Source organism: Sus scrofa, chromosome 13 (assembly GCF_000003025.6).
Source record: "Sus scrofa isolate TJ Tabasco breed Duroc chromosome 13, Sscrofa11.1, whole genome shotgun sequence".
Classification (NCBI taxonomy): domain Eukaryota; kingdom Metazoa; phylum Chordata; class Mammalia; order Artiodactyla; family Suidae; genus Sus; species Sus scrofa.
This window is the reverse complement of record NC_010455.5, coordinates 170,717,423-170,744,118: the sequence shown is the minus strand read 5'-3', so window position 1 is coordinate 170,744,118 and position 26,696 is coordinate 170,717,423. Positions and strand designations below refer to the sequence as shown.

Here is a 26,696-nt window from a genome sequence, read left to right as displayed (position 1 = left end):
GGCAAAAAGAGGAGGGAAGGAATGTGACAGCCAGCCAAACACACAGAAATGCCTGGCAAAGCAGACTAAATTAGCATATGCTAGGCTGAGTATTTCCCTCTGTTGTTACATAACCCCTTTCTAATAGAAAATAGCTTCTCCTACTTAACCCTTTCAAGAGGTTTAGAATTCTCTTACTGATATATTTTTATTTTGCTTCATTTATTTTCTCACGAATTGTGTAAATCATCTATTGAAGGGCTTTTAGGCCAAATTCTTTTTTTTTTCTCTTCAGTCTTTCTGTATACAAATGTTCCATTCTGTGCTCAACTTCAGGATTCAAGAATCAACTTTTCTATAGCTTTCACTGAGAGGATCTAATTAGCATTTTAGGCTCTCTTTACTCATGTGCAGCTTTCTTTAGAAAATGTATTAGTTCTATGAGGTTCCCTTAAGGATTCATAATACTCTAGTTTGTTACATGTACTGTGATATTCAGTGTGCCTTAATTATGCACGTGTCCTCATTTCAAAGCCTTTTCAGGGATCATGTGGATAGAACAGGGGTTTGGCTGTAAGTTCACTGTCATGTATTAATGTGTAGGTGGTATTCAGAGAAGGATGTTTCTGAAGGCAATTATATATCTATGACTCCAGTATAGCAAGCAGTTACTCACATTCTACCCTTACTAGTTACCCTGCCAAGGCAGAATGAAATTCACCATTGTGATACATAATACAGTATCTGTTATTTCTAAATAGTTCTTTGCTCTGGGAATGAAATAAAATTATGAGTGAAAATGTGTATCCTCTATCCTGAATAGGGATTGTTTCTTTCATGCTCCCAAACAAAAAGAATAATCAGAAATTATTCCTAAATCAATACTCAATTCCTTAACTAGCCCATTAACACGTTTTGCTATGGTGGGATCTTGAAGTTATGCCTGGTATTATTTAAGGCTATAGATTTTTAGAGAGTATTAATTGCCTGCAATCTTCATGGGCTGCCAAATGTCAGTGTACTGCCAAATTTGAGACATTATGTTTTCAGTTTTTTATTTGGAGGCAATGTGGACAACTGTGAGAATATATAGGAATATTGAACAAGTAAAAGAGAGGGAGAAAGAGAAATATATCTGTGGAGTGATAGCTTTAATAATTGGCTCATTTTAGTACATGTGACCTATAACGAGGATATTTTCCTACATTCTGAGTTTGAGAGTATACTTATTTTAATTTGTACCCCCTGATTTACTTGGATTCCTGTGGGTAATATATCATCAGAAAATTTGGTTTAATTTGTAAACACAACTGTTCTCCTTTTTTATGCCTATTGCAGTAAAAAGCGTTTTGCAAGTTGATAGTCTAACAATTTTAACCAATGTTTGTTTCATTATTTTATACAACTGAATTATTTTTGCAGCCATATTATTATTAATGGTAGCTAGAAAATTCTAGTGTCCAGGAACCTATATAAGTTTTTTATGAGAATTTTTGACCAGGATTTTTCCTGATGTGTTTGTTTTAGTAGACAAAGGAGTGAAATCTGCCCTTTACTGATTACTTTAAGCGTTTATGTCTTCTTAGTTCATGAGAGAAATAAGCATTTTATTTTGTCTATGTTATGATCCACAAAATCCCTATATATATTTTTATTATAGTGTTTTGAATGTTAGATATTTATCTGTCTCTTCTAGTGACTATAAGCCCCTAGAGTGCAAGGTCTTAGCTTTCATTTTATTTCAAGTGCTTAAGAGAATGTCTGGCTTGTGTCTTTTTTTAATGTTTTCATTCCACTGATTGATTAGTTCTCTTCCAATCTATTTAGTCTTGACACATGTCTTTAATTGGATCCAAATAATATTTAAGTATTTATAATTGCCAAAATGCCAATACAGTATTCTGAGTTGAATAATATTTGCAATCAATTTTCTATTTATATGTAAAGTATAGGGAGAAGACAAAAATTGATACTCAGAAATGTAATTCTAAATAATGAGATATTTCACAAAAAAATGTAAAATCACTCCTTTCAGTTAAGGTAGTCAATTCAAATTTGCCTTGAGAACACTTGTCTCATAGCTTTGAATCTTCCTAATTTCTCTGGGCGTTATAACCCTTGTCTTTTTTCCATACTCTAAAGATTGTATCCCTGGCCCCCCAAATATTCCTGATGACGACTTTGGGTAAACACGAAAACAAATCATTTTATTGTTCTATATAGAGTAGCTGGTATTTCTGGATAAATGCATAAACAAAGAGGAATTACAAACTGACCTTGATCTGCCAGATTATCAGTGAGGACTGACCTGCTTTTGTTAGTGCCAAGCTGTAGAGTAGAGGTGCTCTGAATAGACCCTGAAGTACAGATTCAGGGTACATTCTTCTCAGTTTAACTGGGGGAGATTCCATTTGTTTTATTTAAAAGGGCTTTTAAAGAAAATTTCATACACACACACATACACACACACACATATGCTTAGTCATACTTCTGCAATTGAGGACACACTTTGCTATGATTGAATTTGATTTAGTTTTCTTTTTGCGTTTTGAGAGACGGTGGGAGGTAGGATGGGAATATTAACTGCTTTATGAAGAGAATTTAAATATAGTTACTGAGAGATGAACACCAAGGGAGAAAAGAGATTCTACAATTTGTAGTGACTCTATTTCCACGTAAAGTGTTTTAAGACTGCTTTTCCTAAAATTTCCCTGTGAAGTGCAGTTTTTCTTAAAAGTTATATAGTTTTTCTTCAGATTTAAAAAATCAATTTCCCTGATGTCATTTGGATTTTGGACTGTTTCATGACTATCATTTGAAAGGATATTATTAAATAGGCTACATTAAAAAATCAAGTTTTACTTGAAATCAAATCACTGTATCATCCTCATGTGAAAATATACATTCAGTTAACAAATATCCAAAGTAGATAAAACTAGCTCAATTTATTGAGGGTTATTGCCACTTTACGGAGTTGATGTTACATTCTTCCATAGATTCTATTAGTATCTACAATCTTGCTTTATGTTAAGATGTGAAATATCAGTATGATGTAACAGCAGTGCAAGAATATCCTCATCTTCAACACAGCCTCAGTTCAGCCTTTGCTGATCCACTTTCTAGATCCTAGTGAAAAAGGGGAAGATAATTTGGGGATTATTTTTTGTCAACCATGTCATCGTTTCGGTGAAAAATATTTTAATATATTACTTAATTTTATTCATTATATTGATATATTCCTATAAATCTATGGCTAGAAGTGACAATTTTTTTTTTTTTTGGCTTTTTTTGCTATTTCTTGGGCCGCTCCTGCGGCATATGGAGGTTCCCAGGCTAGGGATCTAATCGGAGCTGCAGCCACCGGCCTACACCAGAGCCACAGCAACGTGGGATCCGAGCCGCGTCTGCAACCTACACCACAGCTCACGGCAACGCCGGATCGTTAACCCACTGTGCAAGGGCAGGGACCGAACCCGCAACTTCATGGTTCCTAGTCGGATTCGTTAACCACTGCGCCACGACGGGAACTCCACAAATTTTAATTTTTATGTGAACTTCATAATATCTGAAACACTGGAAATGTGTGGAAAAATCACACCTTTATATTTCTCAACATTTTTGTGATAACGGCCCACTCAGAGATTGGATTTTCAGTTTGATATAAGAAGGAAGATAGGAACTTTATCTGTTACTTTAAATGCTAAAGAATTTCAAACTAAAGTTCTTGTCTAGAGTCACCAAATTAAGAACAACGCCCATTAATATTCATTGAAAGAATATTGTACTAAGTGCATTGTCATTATAGAAAGATTTGATGCTCACTAGCATGAAAAATAAATTTTGTGTTCAAAAACATTTACGAATATATTTTTAAAAATTAAGAGACTTTTATAGAGGATAATTTTATGTCCACAGGCTTGCTTTTTAAATTTTATTTATTTTTTATAACTTAGAAATGCTTTGGATCTGTTAGACTAATAGCGTTGTGAACTCCATTCAATTCTCTATGTCCTTTCACATCCATGTAGTAGCTAAGATCAAGTCGACATAGCTAAGATTGGTACAAAGATAAGTTCATAGTTTTTTAAAGGTCTGTTAGAGGTCATTAAAGTCAGATTTACTTTAAATTTCTGTTTTGCTTTACCTAATTTTGTTGATTGTGCAGAAACAGACAATCAACAAAGCAGAAGAGATTATCTTTGAAGGATGCGACAATATAAATGTAAATATTGTGATACAACAGCTATAGTTCACAGATGGGTGTGAACAGGTTGAGACTGATAATGTTTTTACTATTTAATAATGGCTTTACTATAGGATAGTAGTGAACATGACCATACATTTGCAGTATTTCCTCCTAAGACCCTCACATCATCTTGGTGTACCAAGATGGAGAATGGGAGTGACTTGGTGATAGAGAAAGAGGCAGTGGTAGATAACCATGATGCTTGTGTGGAATACAAGCAGCAGCTCTGCCAAAATACTGTTAGTATGAGAGTGGTAGGGACATTGGCCTGGTGAGTGTCTTTTATTTTGTAGTGACAGTTCTCTGTTCTATAGAGGGAAGAGATACCATTGGACTAATTTAGATTTTGATTTTTTGAAGTGTCCTGAAGCAGCAAGACAAATGGTAGGAATCAAGGGACCAAAGCTTTCATCAAAGCCATGCCCCTGTTTTAGAGATGAGCAAGTTACTTCTCTTGCAGCTTAGTATTTTCATCTGTGGATTGAGAAATTGGAACCACATCCATTCTTTGATAATACGCTGTAGAAGGTTCTTATGGATGATGGCAAACTGCATAAATGGCATTTTTCTTCTCACTTTCCACCTAAAGATGTTTTATAACGCAGTCAGTATAACATTAACTGCGTACTCTTAAAACACCTTTTACTAAAATTTAATTTTTTATATCGACTCATGAATTATTCAGTAGTTTATACGTGTTGAGATTTTTATTCTGATATATGTATCTATATAAATTTCAGTTGTATTGGTAATAAAAAAAGAAAGAAAGAAAGAAAGAAAACTCATTCCTCTGCTAATGAGTTTTATAAATTAATTGCTGTAGCCATCAGCCTGAGTTTGGGTCATATATATTTTTCTATTGAAATTACATCCATAGATCAATTTTGAAAATTAGTAAATTATTGGCTCTGTTAGTCATTTTTATTAGAGAGTGGATTGAAATAAGTTTTAATTTTGAGTTCAGTTTTGTTTTTCTGTGCATTTAATATGTGTGAATGTGTAAAAAATTCTATAATCATTTTGCTTTTCATAGCCTTTGGCTTTCTTAAACATAACATTCATTTATTGATTCATTTTTCAACAAATACATACTTGAAAGCAGTGTCGTAGAGGTTGGATGTACAAGTGAACAAGATGGAAATAGTTTCTGCCCTTATTCAGCTTACACTGTAGTGACTGAGACATAGAATAAACAAATCAAAATATTGTAACACCTTATTTATTTTTCTTTGAAATAAAAAAAATGTTATTTTTATGTTTTCCACAGTAATACAATGTGGATATTATCAATGAGGATATGAAATCACTGATTTAGCAACAATATTAAAACCTCTCTGGGCTTTTAACATTTTTATTTAAGGTTGGATTAAAAGGCTCTCATTTCTTCCAGTCGTTTATCCTGAAAACATTCTCAGTGCGATGCTGGCTTCTTCCTTTCTTTCTTTCTCTTTTTCTCTCTCTTTCTTTCTTTCTTTCTCTTTCTTTTTCTTTTTTATTATTGATACAACTTGAAAGAAGCTGACAAGTGAACAAGAAATATTCAAGCATGCTCTATTCTAACTGATTTGTTCAAGAGGATGATTCATTTAATTTCATAAAGGCTCAGTGGGCCAGAACTGTAGATGACCAGGTCAGCAGAGGGAATGTAGGGGAGAAGAGGTCTGTGAGAAGATCTATGTAACAAGCAACAATATTTAGTTTTTTAGAGCTGAAGTTCTGCTTGAGCAATTCTGATGTTACCAGCAACAGTCATTTAAAGAGCTGCTGATGCCTCAGGGAAAACATTTTTAAAACATCCTATCTAAAAACAATGCTCCTTGTACTGTGTCATATCTATTAGAACTCCATCCCTTGCTTATATTAGAGTACATCGTGACTGATTAAAACCTGTGCTACTGTAATGTGGCGTCTTGAGAGTGCCGATTAAATGTTGCTACTGAAATATTTCCTCCTACTGAATCTCTCTGAATATGATTGAAATATTAATCACCTGGTAAACAAAGCTGGAGAACAGAGAAAAGTATAATTTAATTTTAACTAAAATGTCTAAAATTCTATAAAAATTTTTATACAATTATTTAAAATGTTAGAGAAAAAAATACAAAATCATATGAACATGCTACAAATATTCTTGACTTCTTTATTGTACTTCTTTAGTATTTAACTTTGACTGATGACCTCAACATGCAAATCATGTCGTATTTCTAATAGATTATATGGTATTTTTGAATAGTGTAACTTACTGGCCAGTGGTATCCCTGGAGTAGATGATATATATCTTGTAATAGATAAGATTGGAAAAAATTGATGTATCTCTGGAAATCATAATGGTGGTGGTCTAGCATGAATAGTTACTCTAGTTAGAGACTTATTTACCTGGATTTTATTCAACAGCACATTGTATAGCTAGGAAAAAAAACCTCGGTTTAACCATTATCTTTAATTTTGCTTTCTTTATATTTTAAAGGAAACCTTAAAATTAAAGCAATTCAAGTAAATGCTCTGTTGAAGATGATAATTTGCAAGAGTGTAGTTTTATATGAAATGATTTATTTTGAAAGTATATTCAGTTTTCCAAAGTAAATCAGAGATACACACATATTTGGAAACTTTCCTAGAGGGAACTAGGTGGTGCTGTTCTGTCATGTTTGTGTCCTAGTGACTTCTTTGGTCTGTTCTCAATTCATTAAACATTTTCATACAATAGGTACATTAGATAAGATACAATTTGGTCTATATTGGCATTATTTTTATTAACCAACTAAGCTTATGTTGATCTTGCATCTTTTTTTCTCAGTATTTTTGTATAGCAGATAAAAACTGTCTTTCTAAGCAGTAAGCTATGTCACAGTTCACAATGTCTCTCATTTCTTCATCATTTAAAGTAATATATTAAATTCTGAAATCTTCAGATATTTATATCATTTTGTGTTTTTAAATGCTTTGGCTATTTTACTTGCCAAAACTCTTATTATTAATTTAATCAAAAATTAAACTGGTCAAAATTTTGTACAAAGTTGATTGACTTAATATAAAAATGCCACAAAATACATAAGCCCAAGGAAAACTTATATTATTTGAAATACTGAAAAAAGTTGAGTTAAAACCTTTAAACAAAGAAAAAAAATTTCCCTTGAAAAGAAGTTGTTTACTTAATTGAGATCCCTATAGGAAAAGTGACCTCAATGATACCATGTTTGAAGATATCATTAAGTTAATTGTGTCTTCCAGTGATCTTGGTGGTACCTGGTAATCCAAAATGAAATAACCAGCTTATTTCAGACTTAATAACAACAAAGTTACTCCACTGTTCACTGTTAGTACACTGGTATTTTTGAGGTATATTTTCTTAGTAAGAATTATGACTTCTTTCAGATACCATTAGGTTTAGGGAATCAGATATGAGAAAAAAAGGTTTCTTTTTTTTTTTTTCATCAAAAATCATCTTGTAAGTTGTACTTCTTAATGATTTTTTGATACCTTTGGAGAAGAGTATATCATGTAATTTATTATCTAAAGTAAATCTGGATATAAAATAAGGATAAAAGTACTTTAAGAATCTACCTATGTGTTTTCTTATAAAATTATATTGCTATCATTTTGAATGGGGACAGATATAATTTACAGCATTTTTTTTCTGATGCAATACATCCTCCTTGCTGCTATCTATATCATAGAACATTTAAGTTTTACATTAATAGAGGAGTGAATGTTATATATAGAAAACTGTTTTCTTTTATCTCTCAAATCTTTTATCTTTAGAAGACAGAATCAATATGGAATTTCAGAATGGTTCCATGGCATGTTATTTTACAATGCACAGAGATAATCTCTGAGATGAACATCTTCTAGGCTAATAAGCCTAAGTGCAAGTGCGGTTAAACTTCTGTTCGCATGTCAGGTCTTCTGGAATAATAGGGAAGTCACAAGATTTGTGACTTCCATTTTAAAAGGGAGAATGCCAGTGGCTAAATGTTTGAATGCCACATTTAAATATTTGTCAGATAAGAGTTCAGAATGGGGGAACTGAATAAGAGAATTGAGATTATTCATTCACAAGAATGCCTTCATTTTCTATCAAGTGAAAATTTTCATAAGAAGGATTAGGTTTGTACTGTCATAACCTTAAAATGTCAAGAAACCTAATAATAAATAAATATTTTAGGATTAGATAAAAAGTATTTAGGTGTAGGTATTAATTATTTGTACTACGAAAATACTTTCTAACTTTTAGGTACTATTATGAGAGTAAACTTGGAAATTATAAAAGGTATTCATAGATTGACCATATCTACCTGGTCAAAAACATGCAGTGTGTTTATGATTTTGCATCATCCTTTTTTGAAAGTTGACATTTTGGCAGCAATACTACTAATAAAATACTCAACTTGAATATATTAGATGCCAGATTTATCTTATGGAAAGTTAAATGGTACTGTCATCAGGACCAATCCTTTGTAGACAGCCTATTTTTAAAATACACCCTACTTTAAATAAAGCATGATGTTTGGTGAAAAATATCTAAATCATAACCGCATATATTTTAAGATTATTTTTTCCCTCCAGAATATATAAATTGTACAGGTTATTTCATTCTTTAAGTATCAAAAATACAAAAACCGGAGTTCCCGTCGTGGCGCAGTGGTTAACGAATCCGACTAGGAACCATGAGGTTGTGGGTTCGATCCCTGCCCTTGCTCAGTGGGTTAACGATCTGGCGTTGCCATGAGCTGTGGTGTAGATTGCAGACGTGGCTCGGATCCTGCGTTGCTGTGGCTCTGGCGTAGGCTGGTGGCCACAGCTCCGATTAGACCCCTAGCCTGGGAACCTCCATATGCCGCGGGAGCGGCCAAAGAAATAGCAAAAAGACAAAAAAAAAAAAAAAAAAAAAAAAAAAAAATACAAAAACCTATATGGTAAGTCTGGTGACTGCTTATTTTAGAGATAAAATTAGAAGGGAAGAGAATAAAACACATCTCTGGCAATATGCTTTCTTCTTGGACTCAGTCTCCAGAATTAACACCAAAAATACTGTATGAATTTTTCATAATTTATTTTGATTATTTATTAAAGACCTAATATTAGAATAAGAAGAGGCTTTCTTCACAATTATTTTTGATCAAGATTAATCTCAGGCAGTGTAGCATAAGCCATTTACTGTTAGTAATCAGTGCCTGTAAATAGATTACTTGGCATGTCATTTTTTTCAGAAAAGCATCATCTTTCCAAATGCTTCTTTGGAAACTTCTGAGGAGGATCCTTTTCATCTTGTCATGTTTTATCAATGATAAAAGATTTATATCTCATGGATCTAAAGGTATTTTTCACTTTAAAAAGTAGACTAAAGAAAGAAAACAACAATAAGGGATTTCTGGATTTCTTTTGAGATCTGAGTCAGAGAGCAGAATAGGTAAAAAAGTCAGAAAGGGACTGAAAATAATTAAGAGAATAAAAGCAAAAGTATCATGGAGAGGATGAATGGTAGATCTTTTGTACCTTTAAGAATATTGTTCTTTATTATGCTGATAGAAAATAGAATTCCAAATGAGTCGATATAACATTATAGTTGATATTAATAAATCAAATTTTGATGGACCCAATAGATAGAGATACTTGGTGAAGGAGATTAGAATATAACTATAAGGGAATTTTGGATGTTCTTTGGTACAGTATGTCCAGAATTTATTGTAGTGAGACAGCATAAGTAGTGAAGGATTCTGACACTGTAACAGATAGGTATAACTGATATTAATCACATGTGACCAAGACTAACACAGTAAATAACTGTTGGGGAAAATATTTTATCATAAACAATATACTTTGATATACATCTTATAACAAACTGAGAACTTTCTAAATATTTCCTCTAGTTGGCTTTGATTGTATCAAGAGCTAATTTGTCTTGGAGTTCCCATTGCAGTGCAGGGGAAACAAATCCGAATAGGAACCATGAGGTTGCGGGTTCAATCCCTGGTCTGGCTCAGTGCGTTAAGGATCTGGTGTTTCTGTGAGCTGTGGTGTAGTCACAGACATGGCTCGGATCTGGCATTGCTGTGGCTGTGGCGTAGGCTGGCAGCTGTAGCTCCGATTAGACCTCTGGCTTGGGAACCCATATGCCGTGGGTGTGGCCCTAAAAAGCCCCCCCCCCCAAAAGATCTAATTTGTCTTAAAATTCAAACCCTTGTCTTCTTATGTTGGCATTAATATGAGCGGAAGTGATGTGGTATAATAATTAGATAGTACTTGTGTTTTGAAGATCAGTCTCAGGAGAAGCTCTTTTTATTGTGGCTTCACAGTTTACAAATTGTCAACTTTTCAAAAAGTATTGTTACCCAAAAAACTGGGTTCATCTCTTGATGGATGTAAGCCAAAAGACACAACCAAGCCAAAGATCAGGAGAAGTAGGGATTTATTATTTGCAACAAGTAAAGAGAACACTGGAGATCTTTCCCAAAGCTATGTTTCCCCAACAGCAAAATCGGGAAGTTTTAAGCTAAAGGTGCATGCATACTCATGAAAGGGTTTGAGCAGAGGGACTTCAGCACAGAATTGGGGCAAAGGTGTATAGAGTCCAAGCTTTAGTTGATTTAAGTCGAGAGGGTCAGAAAAGGGCAACATCATCATCCTTTAGGTTCCAGTTGATCTGGTGATTCAGTGCTTCAGGCTAAACTTGAAACAAAACTGGGAGTCTTTACAAAGGGTGTATCATCTTGCTATTGTTACTTCTCTTGATTGATAACAGTCCTTTGTGCATTCTTTACTTCCCTTGAGATCATTAATTACTGAGACCTGTTCAAGGACAAGCATTGTGGTCAGGCTTAGATCACAAAATGGCTTAGGCCAAAAATGGCTACTCCTATGTCCAGAAAGCCATGCCTGGTTCTCTTTCTCTGAGGATCCCTTACCCTAGCTGCTCACAGTATCTTATTATTGGCTGCATACATTCAGTTGTGAAATGGGAAAACACCACCACAGAGCAGCTCTTAAAAACAGAGCCATAGTTTAGTCATTGATTTGTTTATTGAGATACTGACTTCAGAACAAAACAAAACATACAAAAGCAGTCTCTACACTTAATTCCCTAATGTGTCAGTTGGAGGTGCTTCAAAGGGAACTTTGCTTGTTCAGAAGTAATTTTTTTTTTTTTTTTTTTTTAGGTCTGTACTTGCAGTATATGGAAGTTCCCAGGCTAGGGTTTGAATCGGAGCTGTAGCAGCTGGCCTATGGTACAGCCACAGCAACAAGGGATCAGAGCTGTGTCTGAGACCTTTACCACAGCTCACAGGCAATGCTGGATCCTTAACCCACTGAGCAAGGCCAGGGATCAGGGATGGAAGGTGCATTCTCTTGTATACTAGTCAGGTTCATTTCTGCAGGGCCACAACGGGAACACCTAAATTTTTTTTAAATTAGAGAGCATTTAATGTTTTACCCAAAAATCTTTAAAAACATTTTAAAAAGAGAATAAAGGTACTTACAAAAGTTTTTTTGTTCATTTCACTTAAAAATATATTGTAAATTGGAGAAATGTGACAGCATTTAGAAATAAAAAAAGGTATATTGGCTAATCTAATCATCGAAATTAATCTAGAGTTCTCTTAATCCAGAGATTAAGGATCTCACTGTAGCAGCTTAGTCGCTGCTATGGCATATGTTCGATGCCTGGCCTGTAAAATTCCACTTGCCCCTGGCATGGCCAAAAAAAAAGTAATAATAATCTAAAGTAGTCCCCCTAATGTTTTCTAAGACATTAGAAACATTATCAGAAATTGTCTTGTTATCTTGTTTATATTTTCTGCCTTTTCTCTGTAAACAGTAAGCTCTGTGAGTGCAGGGATATTGTTTACTGTTTTTATCTTCTACTTTTGGGATATTATCTGGCACAGAATATTCAATAAAATTTTTTGCATGAATGAATATGATGCTTTTGATTTATTTTTTGAATAAAAGACTTTACTTTTTGAGCAGCTTCCTACAGTGAACAGAAACCAAATTAACATTTTATATTTAAAATATACCTACTTAGGGCTAGTTAAAATGTAGTATAGTTCTTTAAGTCCTTTTTAAAAACATATTATATCCCACATTTGGTTATAGATCGTTTGTTATTTGAGAACATTTGTAATTGTGTTTATTTCATTAGACTTGAAATAAAGGACAATACTGCTGTTGCTCATTTAAAACAATAACTGAGCAGGAGAATTGTTGAAATACCATAAGAACATTTTTCCAAGTATTAATATATGTTCTATGTTAGCTCTTTATCATTGCTAGTATATAGTTCAGGGTGTGGGGGGTGTATGTGTGTATGTTTGTGTGTATTCATTATATCAGAAATGTTTCTGAAGTCATAGAATTATAAATGCATTATATGAAAGAAGTAAAACAAAGATCATAATAGGCCATAGGGGAAATTCTACACATAAGAAACAAGTTATAGTAAAATTAGGTGAAAGTTTAAAATAAGCTCTGCTGTACTTTAGATTAAAACATGATCTCATTTCAACCCTATTTAAATCTTATTTCAAAGGCAACATAGTGTAAATGAAAGTACAAAGGATAGGGCATCAAGAATTAAAGTTTTGATGATGACTGTACCATTGGCTCTGTCACCTGGGGAAACAGCTCATCTCTCTAGGTGTCAGTTACTCAGAGAGTGTTAGACCTGGATCATCTCCAAGGTCTCTTTCAACTTGAAGACTGACCCCCCCCCCAAGTCCCACAGTTAAAGTAAAATAAATAGATATAGTTTCCAAAAGTTAGGATATGATTATGTCTTCATCATTAAATGAAAAATTTTAATTAGATAAAAATATTTTAAATGATGAAATCAATCACTAGCTGTGTTTATAAAATTCTACTGATGTACAATTAATATGTTTTAAAAATGTATGTTTATTATTTATATATGTTCATATATGTATTATTACATCATCATACTATTATTATATCAGTATATAAACCAGTAAATCTCATTATGATTTTATTTGGTTTTAAAATGTGTGTGCATAATAATTTATTGCATTTCTAACTTTTCACCCTGTTTTTGTTAAGAGAGACATGAATAACTAGAAGAGGGTTCACTGAAGAAATATTCATTTTGTAAATCACTTGCAAGAAAAATCTTGAGATATTAAAAATTATTAGCCTAAAAGGGACACAAAAATCTTGGTGATTCCAGGAATAGACCTCAATAAATGAAGATTATTTTACACTGTCATAAATAACTTTTTTTTATATTCATTTGTTATAAAACAAATATAATGTTCTTAAACTACTGCACGAGTACTTTAGACTTTAATTAAGAATAATTTCCAGGCAGGACTACCAGACTTTTGAATAGAAAGTGGTGAAATGCTCTCTTGGTGTATAAAAGGAAAGGTTTTTTTTTTTTTTTTTCATCTTTATTGAATGATTTAGAAGTGTGCCCTCTTAAAGATAAAGCAAGAGAACTTAAGAGCCTTAAATCATGAGTTAGCTCTTCATGAAACCAGTTTGTACAAGTTCTAATGAATCCGAAATTTCGCTCTTATCAAACAGAATTTGTTCTTAAGAAAGCCAAACGCTTCTTATTTCCTTTGTAAGTATGTCATTAAATAAAGGTTACATTGATTAATTTAGAGAGGATTTTATAACAACCTCTAATCATAATCATACAAAGAGTTAAATTCCCTTTATTATGGAACAAGGCAAATGCAAAGTGTTTATAGGCTATCTAGAAGGTCAGTACTCAGACTAATTCACCGACAGGCCCAGATGCCTGGTTAAGCTGCCAACACAGTCGCTTTCTGAGTCTGCCAGAAAGTCAGCTGCAGCTGCAGGGAACATTCTTTTTTTTCCCACCCATTGCTAAGCCTGTGGATTTTACGATTGCCATGGAAAGAACAGAATTAGGAAATGTAATTCGGGGTGATGATCACCTCACCCTATTAATGGGTTTCAAATTAATTTATTATGAACAGCAAAATATAAACAGATAAGGAGAATTTATGCATATATGCATATTCTCAAATAATCCATTTAGTTACATTTTGCATAGTAACCTGATGAGACTATCTTCCAGGTTCAGTTCTATTTTATTCATTTTTTTTTTATTCCTAGTAATAATAATAACAATCAGTAACAATTTTATGCTGTAGTGCTATCTGCAGTTAGATAAACATAACCACAAGATACAGGTGCAAAGGGTGGTAGTATGTTGTGTCTTTGAAATTACATAGGACTGCCTTCTGAGTTTTGCTGTGTAATTGTGAGCAAGTGATCTTACCTCTCTGAGCCTAAGGTATTTCACCTAAAAACTGATAGTTATATTAGCCATCTCACATGTACTTGTAAGTGTTTATATAATTAACATAGTAAACTACCTAATAATTATTTTGAAAAAATTGTGACACTCAAGAAATTGTAAGAGAAAATTAAAAAAATTTAAATATAAAGTGTATATTAGAACTTCAGATTTTTGGATGCACATTGCTCAATGGTATTTTATAAAATATTTTTAAGAGATATTATAAGCATTAAAAGGTAATCAAATGAGAAAGGTTGGAGAATGCTGAAAATAATCACAGAAAATTTTAAAAGCATATAACATTATATTCATTTCATAGTCTAAAATTATTTGGGCAGGAGCACTAGAAAGGGAGGAATATAGAAGGAAGAAAAAAAGAGGATGTAATGTAGTATATTGTTTATAAATCTCTATATAAGTATTGAGAAAAGTGGCCATAAAATGTTTTAACAGTAAATATGCTTTAAAGCTAAGTAACTTACATTTTGTATACTTTATAGATATAGAGACAAGTCAAAGATCTCTCCTGTGTTTGAGTGCAGACAGCTTCTACTTGCTTATTTTCCCTCCCTCCCTTTCTTCCTCCTTTCCTTCCTTCCCTCCTTCCCTTCAGTAAATCAGAATATATGGGAGAGAGTCTCTTTCTTTGTTGAAAATATTAAATGGATTCCTGGAAAGAGTCATCTTACTTTTGTATGGATGGATTTCAGAAACTAAATGAAATCAAATATCAACAACATAGCCAAAAACTGTACTACCCAAGTAGGAGCTGTTGCCAAGTTCTGTGGGGTGATCACATTCTCTTGCTTTACTAATTTCAAGCACCAATATATTTTAGTAGAAGACATTGTTTTAAACCACAAGGGAAACCTTGCTTACATTGTCTTGGATTTCCTATTTTAAGCAAAGTTTACAGAAAATTCACAACTTTTAAACAATTTCATTTACATAATCTAATCGAGTTTTAAATGTAGTATCTCCCCTCCCTCACTGACTTTTTGGCTGAACAGGACTAGTGTGGATTTGTTTATCCTTCTGATGTGCTGAAAGGACGTTTTCTCAAGTAATTAGGTCTTTTCAGGATTCCTCATTTTTAAGGTCATAGAATATGCACATTGGAAAGTTTTTTTTACTAAGTAAAATATTCATTTGTGATTTTACATGAAGCTGTAAAATGGAATCCATTTTCAGAATTTCAAAATCAATATAGAACACAAATTTTAAAATAGTGTTTTAAAAATAATTTTTAATGATGATTTATGCAGATAGGCTCTATTAACATGAATTAAATATGTAGATATAAAGCTAAAATCCAGGATTGGTATTTCTACCAAGCATATAAAAAATTGAAATTTTAGGATTTTATTATGATACAAACCCACACCCACACTTTTTTTTTTTTTTTTTTTTTTTTTTTTTGCCACGTCTGTGGCATGGAGAAGTTCCCTGGGATCAAACCTGAGCCACAGCAGTGACAACTCCATACCCCCAACCACTAGGCCACCTAGGAAATCCTACACAACATTTTTAATTGAGTGATTATTATGAAAAAGAGATGTGGATTTATGCTGAAGAAAGTATTAGGATTGGAGTTATATTGCTTTGGTTATATGTTTGAGTACTCTGTATAATAAGAATATCACCTTTGTTCCCTTTCAAAGAATTCTTTAGAACTCAAGCTGGAATGTAAAAAATAATACTGGTCTGAAACTATGAAACTAACTAATAGACCATACAGAATTATTTTTGTCTGATGAAATAATTATTCAGCACAAAACTATCAAACACTAAAATGTGAAATAATATATTATCTTAAAATATAGATAAAAATCATAAAGTACACAATATTTAAAAATGTCACTTCAGTGAAAGTGGCTCTTTATGGAATCCCTTTATAAGTAGAATAGTTACACTTCCATATATTCAATTTTTTTTTTGTCCCTAGGGCTGCACCTGCGGCATATGGAAGCTCCCAGGTTAGGGGTCAAATCGGAGCCACAGCTGCAGGCTTATGCCACAGCCACAGCAGTGCAGGATCCAAGCTGTGTCTATGATGTACGCTGCAGCTCACTGGCAACTCCGAATCCTTAACCCACTGAGCAGGACCAGGGATCAAACCTGCATTCTCATGGATACTAGTTTGGTTCTTAACCTGCTGAGCCACAACAGGAACTCCTTGATTATAAAACTGTTGATATCTTATTTTTATATAGATTATTTTTGTGCTATAATTATGAAACCACTAAAATGGATATTAAGATGGATATTCATCAGTTTTTTATTTTGTACCAAATACTTTGGAGATAACATCTTCTTTATTCTGTGTGGTGCTCAAAACAAATCCTTATAAAATCAGTTCATTTCTTCTTTTGTAGAGTTTCTGTCTACATCTATTTTTTGTTCATTGAACACATAGATTTTCTTACTCTTGTGTAGTCATTTGGAATTTTACTACTATGTCTTGAATTCCACAGATATCAATTTCTAATAAAGCAAATTTTATAAGAAATAATTTTGAGATAATTTTTAATAGAATGTTGACGAAATGATAATTGTGCATTGCAAGGAAAGTTGTTTTTTTGTGCAAAGTTTTTAGAAGTGTCAGAAATCATTGTCTACCTCCCTTTCTTTCTGCTGAGAGCCAAACAGGGAATTAGGAAATGAAGAGAAGTGCTCCACACACAGTGGCCTTCGTGAATATTATTGATGACTAGACACCTGCTAGGATGTAAAGGCATTTAATCCATATTATTTTGCCTTTTAACTTGTCAACTCAGACATGGCAGCCAGAAGAGTTTTCTGTCAAACATTAGCCTTTGCATTGTATTACAATTTTTCTTTTTTTTTCTTTTTCTTGCAACTTCAATATACATCACAATTGGGGCTTTAAATGATATAAATATTTTTCCTGAGTGAAGGCAAACTGAAAAACATGTGTTCTCTGAATATCAAAATATCCAGAGAGTATAAGACATATTAATACAAATACAAAATTCCCAAAATAATTTTTAAAGAAAAAAATGCCCATGATTATAAATCACCTTTGGATTTTCTCTCTTACCAAAGACTAATTCACTATTGTTAATCACCTGCTATTAATATAACACCAATAATTTATTTTGTTTATCAATTTATTTTGGAAGGTTTTTTTCTTCTTTTTAATTTTATGGCTGCATGCATGGCATATGGAACTTCCCAGGCCGTGGATTTAATCCGAACCACAGCTGGAACCTATGTACAACTATAGCACCACCAGATCCTTTAACCCACTGCACTGGGCAAGGATGGAAATTGCACCTCTGCAGCGATCCTAGCCATTGCAGTCAGATTTTTAACCCACTTCACCATGGTGGGAACTCCTGGAAGGATATTTTATAAGGGAGATAACACAATATTTTTTTCCAGAAATCAGACTGAATGATTTCCAGGAGATGGAGACAGTGGGTTCCTGTGTGAAATCTTTGTGTGTCCCATGCCTAGATCAGTGTTCTAACACACAGGGGACTCCCAGCCTTACAACCCGAGAAATCAGTTAACTCAAGTTTCAGTTTTCATCTAACTTTTCTACTTATAATAGGAATATAAACACTGTATTTCAATTTTTGACCTTAGAGTACCATAATGTAACTAGCATCTTGGGAGAATGTTTTGTGACATATAAAAGCTTTACAGGCCCCTGGAAAATTCTCTTTACCACTTTTCTACTGTACTATTTCTTCTTTTGTGGAAAATACGAAAAATAATTTAACCTTTTCTCAATGTCTCTGTGGCTTATGATCTGATACTCTGCTATACTAGACAACAGAGTTCTGTAAATGTTTTCGAACTTTTCATGCCTCTCCTAATTGTGCACTATGCTTGCCTTTTACAGTCACTCACTTCCTTGACTTCTCTTTACAACTTGATGTTAAGACTGCAGATCAAAAAGAAAAAAAGGTGTTAAAATCCACTTAAATAATATATTGATTGACTTGTTTAATAAGGCACAAACAAGATCCTGAAGGCTAGTGCTGATTAATCTAACAAATCTATCCAGGCCTGAACTGCTTCCCATGTAACAACATGTTATTTTTAACTGCCTCCTAAATATCTTTACCAAAAGATGTGAAGGCACATAAAAACATAGCAGGTCCAAAGACTGAACTCATTATCTTCTCCATTCAGCTACCCCTTCCCAGCCCTCTGCATCTCTGTAATTCTCTAGCTCAGTTAATGCCAATATAGCTGCCCAAATAGCTATGCTAAAAAAACACTCAATATTCTTAACGTCTCCATCTCTCTGGCCTTCCACTTTAACTTATTTCACAGTCCCCTTGGTCCCTAATATGTGACCTTTCTTTTTTACCGCTATTGTCAGGACCTTTTTGAATTCTTGCAATCTTTCATCTGTACTATTGCTACATTCTCTTATCAATCTGTTCTCACTCCCTCCCACCCTCTGCACTGTCTCCAGGGTTATAGTGCTAAAAAAAAAAAAAAAAGGTCTGCTGGCTTTCTACGTAAAGCTCACTCTAAGGCTCTCTTTTCTCAACACTAATTGAAGTACAAACTATTGAACATGACAGAAAAAGGTATTCTTATTTTACCCCCAAATGCTAGCCACTTACTGCTAACCACCCCACCCACTCTGTCTTATTTCCATTGAATTTGCAGCATTTCCTAAAGGACACACATTTTAATATGACTTTATGCCTTTCAATGCCAACCATTAACAGGTAAGGGAATGTGCTATTCAATTCAGGTGGAACTTGAAATAATCTTAAAAATAAGCCACATTTGATGCCCAGAGCTTTATGAGAAAGTTCTAGCAGTGAAATTTAGTAGGTAATAAATTTTTGAATCCAGTATAGATAACAAAAGAAGGAAACAAAATCAAATCAAAGGAAACAGATTTGGGGGATTTTGTCCTTGTGGGTTCATGCTTTTGTCTTAGGAATTATTATTCCAAGTGTGGTCAGTTTTTTATTTAATTATATAACTTTAGTACTTAAAGCCAAAGTTGTGAATTTTTATAGATCTGAGTATATGTATATAGTTTCAATATTCTAATATTTAGCCGATGGTATTTTTTATAACCTTATGAACTACATCATAATTATAATTCAGTGTTTGAAGTTAACATATTCAAAAAGACATGGGCACTTCTGGTCAGCAGATATTTTAATTCTTAATCAGACTTACAAAATATGAGTCAAAATAAGATTGATTAAAACCGTTTAGGTAATATTACAAGGTTTTAAAAAATATAATTTTTACTGCTAGTAGAATACTAAAAGTTTATGCTTTGTCACAGAGATTTGAATAACTCTAGAAAGTAATTATTAATCATGGCTCATTGATAATAATTGAGTGGAGAAAAAATACACATTCATTGATGTTTGTTTCTATGATATAAAATGATCACACATTTTATTTAAGGTATTTTGATATATGCGTCACTCTTCGGTATTTTGATATATACTATACTCTTCCAGATGTATAGGAAGTAGGACATAATGTCACTAAAAACAAGTTATTCTATAGGTTTTTTTTGCTCTTTAATAAAAGCAGCTATTTTAGTAGCAATGCTGACTTGATAATTGCTCATGGTCTAAATTGGATGTACTTCAGTTAATGCATCAGTAAGTGATGTACCTTCAGTGCAATTAAAAGATTCTAATCTAACCTAAGGAAAGATCTTGTTCATATTGACCACTTTAAATTCAGAATATGATTTCATATTTTTAAAATGGTTCGTGGCTTAGCTGACCCCATTAGTGGGATACAACTTTCCTTTGTCATAGCCAATTGCTGCTGAGTAAGCATTTCTGAAAGCCTTTGAATGAACTTCATCAGACAACTATCATTGCTTAATTCCAGAGAAGGGAACATTGAATAAAAAACAATCAAGATATTTAACATTGAGATTGAGGAAATACTAGCTTGACGTGAGGGATAATAATTTATAAAGCAACAATAATTATTCCATTTGAAATAAACTTATCTTATTATTTTTTATTTTTTGGTCATTTTAGGGCTGAACCCTAGGCATATGGAAGTTCCCAGTCTAGGGATCAAATTGGAGCTGCAGCTGCTGGCCTACTCCACAGCCACAACAGCTTGGGATCTGAGCTGAGTCTGTGACCTACACCACAGCACATGGCAACGCCGGGTCCTTAACCCACTGAGCAGTGAGGTCAGGGATCGAACCCTAGTCCTCATGGACCCCAGTCATGTTTGGATCATTGTGGCTGAGCCACAATGGAAACTCCAATGTTAACTTTTTTTATTTGATAGTAACCTTTTTAATTTTTTTCTGTGAGGTATTCAGATTTTATCAGACATTAGTGATGTGACTTGCCGAGTGATCAAAATGTTTTAGTTTTCCTCTTATACTTATTTTAATGATTGGACTTTTGTGTATCTAATTTGTAAGGGTTAAGTTCACTTGAGTGCAGGGCAGTTGCCTCACTCTATCTCCCGCTACTATTACCACTATTAGAATGCAATTCCCAAATGAAGGTAGAAAGAAAAACATTAATTTTGTGCCAAGTAAGTACATCTGTGTACTAGGAAGTTTCTTATGATTTTCTGTTTGGAATGGACCTTGCATTTATAAGTCAGAGAGCAGATCTTTGAAGAAGGATAATAGATCCCTAACTACCTTAAGGAGGGTGTAGTTGGGTCACTAAGTGCATTTGAATTCCAGGTTCATTAGTTTTGTATGGAGTAGGACAATCTTCCTTGATTCTAACAGTAGGTATGAGTATCATAGCCTGGCTGATTTAGCAGATACCCTCATTTGAAGTTGTGTCTTCTCTTGGTGTTTGTACTGGGAAGTTGGGAAACAGTGAACAAGGAACTCTGCCATCCAGATGCCATTTTAAACTGCTAGCCTCTGGTTTTTTGTGCAATACAGGGTAATTTGCTGAGAATAAAGGATTTTCTCTACTAGCTGTGAAGGAGAACTAAAGTTCAGCTCCACTTCTCTTTCATGAAATTTTCTCTGACACCCTGAATTCCTCTTCTGTAGGCCTCTGAATAGACTTAATCATAGTCTCTACGTATTATTCAAATGAATGTCTTGCCCACCAGCTGACAGACCTTCTAAAGGCTGGCTTGCCAGCTTTACTAGTATTAGGTAAACGACTTGAATTTGGTAGGCCTTCAGTAAGCAGTGTGATTTGAATTAAAATTGGCTAATCTGGCCTGATTGTGTTGATTATGTAACCATGATATTATTAACTGTGATTATTAATGTGTGTTTATTAAAAGTTACATGTATATAGAACTTTCCGAGCAGTCAGCAACTCATATTTGTTTATGCCTAGCCCAGCTGTCTCCTCGACTCCCTAGACCATGCAGTGCCTTGCCATCTACTAATGTACCACAACTGTTCCGTGATGCATCTGTTTTCCTAATTGCTGGAACTGATAAGGATAAATGAGCCCAGTTCCCCCCCTGCAGGAGTGTGTATGTGCTGTCACAAACTCACTGAACACAGCCCTTATCTGGGGGTAGAAGGATGAGAATTATCTCTAGGGAGGCTGTGACCACAAACATGGAGAGTTAAAAAAAAAAAAAAAAAAAAGCGAATACAAGAGAGTTGCTTTAGTGCTTCTCCCATGCTCCTCATTCACTTAGTGACCACCACTCAGTCAGAGCTGGGATGGATGTTGCTTTTGGATCTTCTGTCTGACTTTTTCAGTTCTGAGAAACAGAGAGAGGAGCATTTCCTTCTCCTAAAGGACATTTTTAGTTAGATTTTATATATATATATATATCTCATTAAGGACCAGGGTGTTGTTTTGTTTTGTTTTGTTTTGTTTTTTTCCCACTGTACAGCAAGGGGATCAAGTTATCCTTACATGTATATGTTTTTTTCCCCCCACCCTTTGTTCTGTTGCAGTATGAGTATCTAGACATAGTTCTCAATGCTACTCAGCAGGATCTCCTTATAAATCTATTCTAGGTTGTGTCTGATAACCCCAAGCTCCGAATCCCTCCCACTCCCTCCCTCTCCCATCAGGCAGCCACAGTCTATTTTCCAAGTCCATGATTTTCTTTTCTGTGGAGATGTTCATTTGTGCTGGATATTAGATTCCAGTTATAAGTGATATCATATGGTATTTGTCTTTGTCTTTCTGACTCATTTCACTCAGTATGAGAGTCTCTAGTTCCATCCATGTTGCTGCAGATGGCATTATGGCATTCTTTCTTATGGCTGAGTAGTATTCCATTGTTTATATATACCACATCTTCCGAATCCAATCATCTGTTGATGGACATTTGGGTTGTTTCCATGTCCTGGCTATTGTGAATAGTGCTGCAATGAACATGCGGGTGCATATGTCTCTAAGTAGAGTTTTGTCCAGATATATGCCCAAGAGTGGGATTGTGGGGTCATATGGAAGGTCTATGTATAGATTTCTAAGGTATCTCCAAACTGTTCTCCATAGTGGCTGTACCAGTTTACATTCCCACCAACAGTGCAGGAGGGTTCCCTTTTCTCCACAACCCCTCCAGCACTTGTTATTTGTGGACTTCTTAATGATGGCCATTCTGACTGGTGTGAGGTGGTATCTCATGATAGTTTTTATTTGCATTTCTCTTATAATCAGCGATGTTGAGCATTTTTCAATGTGTTTGGTGGCCATCTGTATATCTTCCTTGGAGAACAGTCTATTCAGATCTTTTGCCTATTTTTCCATTGATTGATTGGTTTTTTTGCTGTAGAGTTGTATAAGTTGCTTATATATTCTAGAGATCAAGCCCTTAGGACCAGGGTTTTTAGCTGTTTTATTCATTGCTCCATCCTTAACACTTTGCACAGACCCAACATATAGTAAATTTTCAGTACAAATTTACTGTCTTCATATTCATTTAACTTTTCACTCTGATTACATTCTTAGGATCACACAATATTATTGTACAATTTGCCTTAGGTTCTTTTGCTTTAAAACCCTCATTTGCCATCCTTGAACATCTACTTTTCCTCACCTTTTGTCTTATTTATCTCTCTACTACTCTCAAACTTATCTTTTACTGAATTAATTTAATCATATATTTCCTATTATTCAACCTTTCAGTAAGCTTCAAACATGTTGGTTATGCTATTTTAAACTCAGTAACCCTTTTCCATATCTTTAAATTCAATCTTAAAATCCTATATTATCTATAAATTGTTCCCTTACTTAAATAAAGGACACAATTGGTTTATCTCTCCATCTGCTGCACTGACCTATACTCTGCCTAAACTGTTACATCTCAAATATTTGTGATTTTTAAAAATAATTAATTTAGAAAATGTGCATTGAACACTCACTAAATTCCAGATAGAGTTCTAGTTTTGGAATATAGACAGGAACAAAAGGTAAAGTAGAGGCAGTAGTGTCTTGGTTAAGATGCCAGTCTTGGCTATTGCAGAATTCTTATTTGGCAGCCTTTGCTATTTATGCAAGCTTGGGGGTCAAATATAGTTTTCTTCATGTGGAAAAGGAGTAGATGTGTTACACCATACCTGAAATCTCTTGTGGCTTTAAAAGTTAGTTATCTCTGTGCTAAATGGCAGCAGATTTTTAAAAATAATTTATTCTTAATAATATGAAATGAGGTTGGTCAAAATATTCCATAGTTTTCACCTAAATTTTAAATCCCTTCAATTTAAATCCTGAATTGCCATTTGGGACAGGTTTTGTTATAGTTGACTTTAAGCTTGCATTAGTTTTCCAGCAGATTATTAGGTTAACATTTTAAAAGACTTAATTGTTTAAATAGCTAAGTCCCTAACACTGACAATTAAAATTAACATATTCTGGAAACAGTTTGTAGCTGCTTTGGTGTGTTTATAATGTGCAAACTAGCTCTTGTTGGTAATGTATAGATGACTTCAAGGTTCATCTTGTGTTCTAGGAAAATATGTTTCCCTTTTTATGCTTTTCATAGTGTTTATTTTCATATATTTACAAATACTTATTTGCTAATATATATTATAAAAACTAATATCTTCTTGTTATTTTCCAAATTTTAGTCAAAATTAAGACTCTTAATAGAGTGTGGCTGCTCCATGAAATTAGATGAGGTTTGTATATATATCTTAGTTTCTTCATCTTAGTTAGGTTTAATAGGACTATCTACCTCATAGCGTTAATATGAGAATGAAATGAGATAATTTTTTTTAACTTAACCCCACAGCCATCACATGGTAAGATTTCTATAAATTTAAGTATTAGGATTACCTTCTTCCCCAACCCATTTATCATTTCTACACCTACCTGTTTTTAAAGATAAACTATAAAAGGGCAGTAAAAGAAAGAAGAAAGCCTAGCTATTTAAAAAGAAGATATAAACTAAGAACAAAATTTAATAGGGTTACAGATTCTTATAAAGACAATTGATGAATACTTAAGTGCAGTACTTAATTCATTGAATATTGTATATTCTGATAATATTCTACTGAAGGAAGTATTCAATATTTAATGATCTCATTATATTTAATAAAACATGAGAGGGTATGGATTTCAAGAATATAATTCTGTCCATTAACAGGAAGGTTTCATGTAAATGAGTATCGGTATAATTGCCCTCAAAGACTAAGCACATTTATAATATATTAAAATGACCTCTAAAAACCATGTCTGAGCTTCTTGGTTTTTTTTAGATAATTAAACAAAGCATTTTACTGAAAAAAATTTAAGCTATTTTTATTTGAGCACTAAATCAACACAATTTTATAGAACATTTTTTGCTTTGAAAGTATTGTTTTGATTAATTCTAAAGTAGTTATAATAACTAGGATGTAACAGAATATATAATATTTCAATATTAAAGTATAAAAAACATTGATTTTAAAATAATTTAATTTTTTTCTTGCCTGAATTAAAAAAATCAATTTATGATTTTAATTGGCTTTTTCTTATAGTAGTATCTGAAAAAAAAGTGCCTTTTCTTTTGTCCTTAAGTGACAAAGAAGCTACATGCTTGGTTCATTTATTAAAATTATTTTTACAGTACTAAGCTAAAGATCAATTTTATAACTTTTGCTTTTATGTTTAGTGAAAATGACTTGGAGGTGGTATCTCTATAGAAACAAAGTGGCTTCTAATTTATTCTTAGTCTTACCTTCCTTAGAAAGTTACTTTTCCAACTCATTTCCCTGGTCAAAGACAAAAGTCAAATGTAGACAAAAATTCATTTCCCTGGTCAAAGACAAAAGTCAAATGTAGACAAAAATTCACTCATTAATATATAAAATCTTACAGATTCTTAACTCTGTTTTCTTAGATGACAAATCACAAAGATAAAGAACATATGATACTATATTGATTAGGTATTTTATAGCTGCTGTTTTATTTTTTAATTGTCTTATTTGAGAAATAAGGTAAAATAGTAGATAAGCATGTATAATGGATTTCAACTTTCTTCTTTATCTTCCTGTTTTGGTAAATGCCAAAAGGAAAACATTAGACCTATTTTTTACTTACTTTCACCCTGTTGGATGAGTCAAGATAAGTTATTCCAAGATAAATCCTGGCCTATCAGGTTTATTAATTTTATTTCTAAACTATTTTGTCATTCTGTATCTATGTTAACCTCACAGCCTATCCACTTTAGTATTTTCAGATCTCTACAGAGATCTTTCAGGGTATGCTTTATACTTAAGAAGTTATAAAAATCCATGTGAAGTCCTGAATTGTGCTGAAATACTCGCTGGACAACAAGGCTATTCTGGAACTTGACCCATATTCTAGGTCCAACACTTCCTAGGCTGCAACCTACATATCAGGACCATCCTGGAAATGAGCTGGGGACAAAATTGTGAAATGGCAGAGTGCATTTGTGGTACTTTTTAAACTTTCTAAATGGCCCTTTGTCTTTTTAAAGCTTTCATGATCTCTCATATTATAAAGCAATTTGAGAGGCAAAATTAATCACAAATCCTAGGGAAAAATCATCTTGGTGTTTTAGATTCACTTATGGAATTTACATTAAAAATTAAGTCTTTAGAAAATGCTGCTTAACATACAGAAATGGATCTTCAGTAAAATAATTTTCCTCTGGTTACTGGATTGAGCCACATAGTTAGGGACTTTTTGTGTGTCAAATCATATTATAAAGGCAGCTGTTAATCAATAAGACTAACTCTGTTATCAAAAACTTAGAGTTCCCAATACGGTGGACACTAATATTTCAAAAGTGGCAAAA

The 26,696-nt window shown here is 33.4% G+C and overlaps 1 protein-coding gene across 4 annotated transcripts in view; it reads left to right on the top strand.

Annotated features, from left to right (window-relative positions):
- The window catches only part of CADM2 (cell adhesion molecule 2), a 1,071,168-nt gene that overhangs the window by 8,996 nt on the left and 1,035,476 nt on the right, over positions 1-26,696 (top strand). The gene's annotated exons all lie outside the window — the stretch shown is intronic.